We start from the raw sequence: 5,777 nt of genomic DNA, 5'->3' as shown, positions 1-5,777 counted from the left end.
TAATCTTGATGAAGGTTTAAGGATGTGTCGATCCTTTCCAAAATGTAAGTTGTTTAGCAAAGAATTAGTCATATTAAATAGCCATTTATTTGAAAACATTATTTATTGCGGAAACTTTTAAAACATGATGTGTAAACGTGGTGTCTTGGGAAAAACGTTTAGCTTTTTTGAAAACACGCGTCTTTTCCTACTGCTAGCAGTTATAAACCAAAGCAAATAAAACCCAATTTAAAGTTAAAATCCATAGAGGCCTTATTACAGTAAAAATACCCAAATTAAAATTACTTATAAATTAAAAGTCGAATACGGAAGCATGAGCGGTTGTGTGGCCACCTTCAGTCCCTCGCAGCACCGATCTGCCTAAGGATTAGCTGCACAGATAAGCAGAAGGGTGAGCTTATGAAAACTCAGTGTGTAATCCCATATAAGCAAACAGTCAGAAAACAAACACAGTCTGGGCCTAAGCCCTTTTTGGTAACATTGACAATATCAGTTTTGGCTTTAGCCCATCTCAATACAGAAACAATCATGTGTTTGGGCCTTGGCCCATTACAGTAGCCATAAACAATGTAGTAACAGTAATCAGTGTAGTAACAGTTTCAACAATATGCAGGTGCTACCCATCCAGCCTCTACACTCCATCTCCACCCATCCCTACACTCCAGAATTAGCACCGGTTGCGACACTAAACAGTATTTTCAACAGAGCTACCAGTATAATAGGCTAAGAGCCATCAGTGATTTGCAACAGAGCTGCCAGTACAGTACATGTGACAGCCTTAAAACGACCCTAGTCGGAATATGGTTTCGGGACCACAAAACCGAGGCATAAAAATAATTTGATATTTATTTTGATGCCTATAATATGTGTTAACTCATGTGTGACATTTTGATGCTTTAATTTAGAGTTATAAATGTGAATTTCACTAGAAAGGACCTAGTAGAAAACTTTGAAAGTATGATGGGGAAATGTATGATGACTAATTAAAGCATGCATGCAAAACAATGGCCTTGCATGTCAAATACCCCCTTTTTACAAGTGATGGCCGGCCATGACAAGGGAGTATGGGCTAAACATGTCATGAAACATGTTTTGTTGGTGCATTAGGGGGAAACAATAAACAAATAAGCATGGGTAGTAAAGAAAAAAAAAACAAATGTGTGTGTGTGAGTGAAACCCCACCCATTGCCTTACATGGAAGAAAAGAAAAGAAAAAAATTTTGCTCATCCATTTCATTCTCTCTTGACCGAAAATACTAGAGGGGAAGGGAGGAATTTTGCTTCATGCTTGGGTTGGAAGAGGATTAGGAAGAGGTTTGGCTATATTTGCATCAAGATTAAGGTATGTTTGATGTTGTGCCATGAGATTCATGCATGTTTTTGGTTGTTAACTTGATGTTCTTATTAGCCCATGGTTCAAATCTTTGTTATATCATGGGGATGGTATTTGGCCAAGGTGGATTTTGAGTTAATGCCATTGCATGTTAAATATGAAGCTTGATGATGATACATGTGATGGTGGATTGAGGACTCTTAGATTTTCTTTGAGCATTTTTGAATGATATACTAAGTTCTTTGTGTAATCATGACCAAAATTATGGTGTTGTGATGTATTCGCCATGGTGCATCCCCAAGTGTGATTTATGCTCTTTGCATGGAGAGTAAGATTTGTGTTTCAAATCATGTTCATGTTTAGTTACAATCAACTTGAGATTCGGCTCTAGCATACATATATGTATATATGTTTGAGCATGATGTATTGGTATGACGATATACTATCTTAAGGTATATACTTACTTATGATGATGTTTTGGTTATGAAGGAAATGATAGATGTGTATTGAGATACAATATGGAAAGGTATTAGTTAGTAAAATGTATGCTGTTTTGTGTGGTAATAAGTGCATAAATGGCCTCAACATGGACATGCATATTCGCCACATGAAGGGAAATTGGTGAGCATGTATTCGGTTAGAGGCAACCATATTGAAGCCTTATCTTGGCTTAGATTGTTGACTAAATGGGTAATAAGTGAGGATGGTTGCGAATATACAAACATACATATGCATGTGTAATTGAATTATGAATGTTTAGCGAGATGGTTAAACTAGTTGATTTATTGATTAAGCTCAAGGAGTTAAAGAAGGAGAATCAAGCAAGGGAAAGGCGAAGGTCATCGAGTAGCCGACTTGGACTATTTTACCCAACACAAGGTAAGTCATTAAGCATATATTTGATATTGCTTAAATGATTGTAATATCTATGCAATTGTGTTTAATGAGATGAAATATATACAAATGTATGTGTATGAAAAGATGATAATGTTGAACGTAAAAGAGATAGTGAAATGTGTAGGAAGTTTGCTTCGCACTAAGTGTGTGAGAAATAGATGTGTACGGTGATTTAGATTGGCACCGAGTGTGCGAGCTTGTAATGTACGGCACTAAGTGTGCGAGTTTGGACTATATGGCACTATGTGTGCGGGCTTGAATCATATGGCACTAAGTGTGCGTGATTGAGTATTAAGCACTATGTGTGCGAACTCTACACATATCTCCGATTGAACATTTATATGGAGGCGTGACTTTATCGAGATGAGTATGGACAGCGGAAAGAGTAAGTACCTTGAGTTCATGGCTAATAGATGCTATGTTCATGCTCGGGGTGGAGTTGGTAAGATTTAAATCTATGTGATGATTTCAATTGCATTCCGTAAATAAGGTATCGTGGAATAGATGAAAGTTCATTTGATTGCATGATTGTTGCGGAAATGAAATGATGTATGGAAATTGCTTCAAATATCCTATTGAAAGTATATGAAATGTAAATGTATGACTTGGTATGAGATTGATCCGAAGATCTAAGGAACTATGGTATAGTTCGGTATGGCTGGAACATTTGGCCTTGTTTCATTATTTCATTTTATGATAATTGTATTAATGGATGGTTGTGGAATGCTTATGACTTATCGAGTTATAAACTCACTCGGTGTTTTCTTGTCACCCATTTTAGGTTCCTTGGGCTCGTCTCCTTTTGGGTGTTCAGAATCACAACGAAGTCATCACACCGTGAGCAATTTTTGGTATTGTCTTCTTAGTCGACTTAGGAGAACATTTGGCATGTATGAGCTATTTTGTTTTGTTAAATTTTGGGTTGTAAACTTTAAGCCATGTGAAAATGGCCTATGTGGTCGCTTGAGTGGGATGCTAGAATCTATAGCCACGAGTCTTAGAAGCCTTAATTTTGATAAGGTGGCCATAATTTGTGTCACGATGATGGATGAGTAGTAAGGCTAAGGAAGGATTCATGAAATTGGCATAGTCTACTGCAGTAACTGTTGCGGACAGCAGCAGTGATATGAGATCGAAAAATCACTAAAAATAGTAGAAGTGGAATTAATAGCTAAAAAAATTATGTACTCGAATCTTGATGGGTCTATTTTCATATGGATGAAACAAAACGGCCATATGAGCTGTATTTTAAGAGATATTAAAGTTCTTGTGAAACAGGGCCAGAACGGTTTCTGGATCCCCTATTCCGACTTTGGAAAATCATTGTAAATTAACCAGAGATAATTAGGAGTCATGCCATATATGTGTAGATTCCTCTCTGAGTCTAGTTTCTATAGAAACAAACGGAATCAGTATTGAAGCCCTGTACAGGGAGATATCCAATTCGTAATGCACAAAGGTCAGTGTAGTCGATCCCTGCAACAGGGGAGACTTTAACTAATAAACTGTACTAATTGGCTCGACCAAAAATTCTAGAAAAATTATGTAGATGGACATATGAGTCTAGTTTTAGGAAAAATTACGAAACTGATTTTTGAGTTGTAAAACTCAAGATATGATTTTGAAGCGACTAGTACACAGATTGGCAGCTTGTCTGGGAAATTCTCAATAAGTGGTTTGAAGTCCGTTAACACCTCGTGTTCGACTCCCATGACGGTCTCGGGTTCGGGTGTTACAATTTTATTGGTATCAGAGCTATGGTTTAGTCGGTTCTAGGACTACCGTAGCGCGTGTGAGTCTAGCTATACATGCCAATGTGTTAGTGCTTAAAATGTGATGACTTGACGGTTGAAATTTTTGTTTTGATTAGCAAATGGAACCCGGGTAGAGAGACCCTTGGCGGATGACGTTGAAAGTGTAGCGGCTGCTCCTGCAAGGGACACCGCCTGTTGAGCCTCGGCCATCCGCGAATAATCAAGATGAAGGGCGAAACAAGCCTTCTTCACCATGATGAATGAGTGGGTCGCGCAATATGCCCGAACCAATCCGGCTGTCCAACCATTCCCAAATTTAAATAATCCACCCCAAGAGCCCGTAATGCCATCATTGTTGATCCCGTGAGGCTGAGTAAACCACCGTGGACTTGATTAGGAAGCGTGGGGAGGAGTTTAAGGCCATAGTTACCGACGATGCCGAAAGGGCTGAGTTCGCTTGATAACACCATTAGAGTGTTTGATGAACTGTCATGCACACCGATGAATGTCTTAAGTGTGCTATATCCTTGTTATGAGACTCACCTACTATTGGTGGAGGACCTTAATTTCCATAGTCCCAAAGGAACAAGTTACTTGGGATTTCTTCCAAACGGAATTTTGAAAGAAATACATTAGTCAACGGTTCATCGATCAAAAGCGTAAGGAATTCTTGGAGCTCAAGCAAGGTCGTATGATGGTAGATCTCGAATCTGAACATGAGTTCGTAAGACTTAGTCGGTATGCTCGGAGTGTGTGGCTGATGAGGTTGCTATGTGCAAAAGATTTGAAGAGGGATTGAATGAAGAGTTAAAGCTACTGGTGGGTATTTTGGAGATAAAAGAATTTGTAACACTAGTTGAACGAGCCTCGCAAGGCGGAAGAGCTCGGAAGGAGAAGAGGAAGACTGAATTTGAAGCTAGAGATTATCGTAAAAGATCGACGGGCAAGGCTCCATTTTCTACAGTAAAGAAGTTCGAGAGGACACAAATAAGTCGAGGGCGATCGGGGATTTCCATTAGAGCACGACCATCGATGGACTCACGAGCTACCTCGGTAGCTAGTGTGGGCAATAATCGTCAAGAAAAGCCCGAATGCCCCAATGTGGAAGACGACACATAGGTGAATGTTGGGGTAAGTCCATTAATAGGGCTGTTATGGATGCGGTTCGAGGGACCACTTCATTAGAGATTGCACGAGCTAGATGAGAAGAATAAGATGCAAGGTGCAAGATCTAGTGGGACGACGGCTAGAGGTAGACCCCGAGAATTTCAGGAGGTAGGGGTGGTAATCGAGAGGGTCTCGATACGGTTGTTCGATCCGAGACTCGTGCTCTGCTAGAGCATATGCTATCCGCAAGACGAGAGGAGGCATCCTCCCTGACGTTATCACCGGTACTTTCACTCTCTTTGATACTAGTGTGATTGCATTGATTGACCCCGGCTCTACTCATTCATATGTATGTGAAACCTTAGCATCCAAAGAAGACTCTACCGTTGAGTCTCATCGAGTTCGTAATTCGGTGTCAAATCCTTGGGTCGTTACGCGTTGGTCGACAAAGTGTGTAAGAAATGCCCCTAGTCATTCGAGGTTCCTGCTTTTCCGCGGACTTGATGCTTTTGCCGCTCGATGAATTTGATGTTATTCTTGGGTTGGATTGGTTGACCGTGCATAATGCGGTTGTGAATTGCAAAAGCAAGACTATTGAATTGAGATGCAAAAATAACGAGATGATCCGAGTTGAGTCTACGGACTTGAAGGGGTTGCCACCGTAATATCATCAATGTTGGCCCGTA

The sequence above is a fragment of the Gossypium arboreum genome, chromosome 11, assembly GCF_025698485.1.
Source record: "Gossypium arboreum isolate Shixiya-1 chromosome 11, ASM2569848v2, whole genome shotgun sequence".
NCBI lineage: Eukaryota > Viridiplantae > Streptophyta > Magnoliopsida > Malvales > Malvaceae > Gossypium > Gossypium arboreum.
This window is presented reverse-complemented; position numbering follows the sequence as displayed.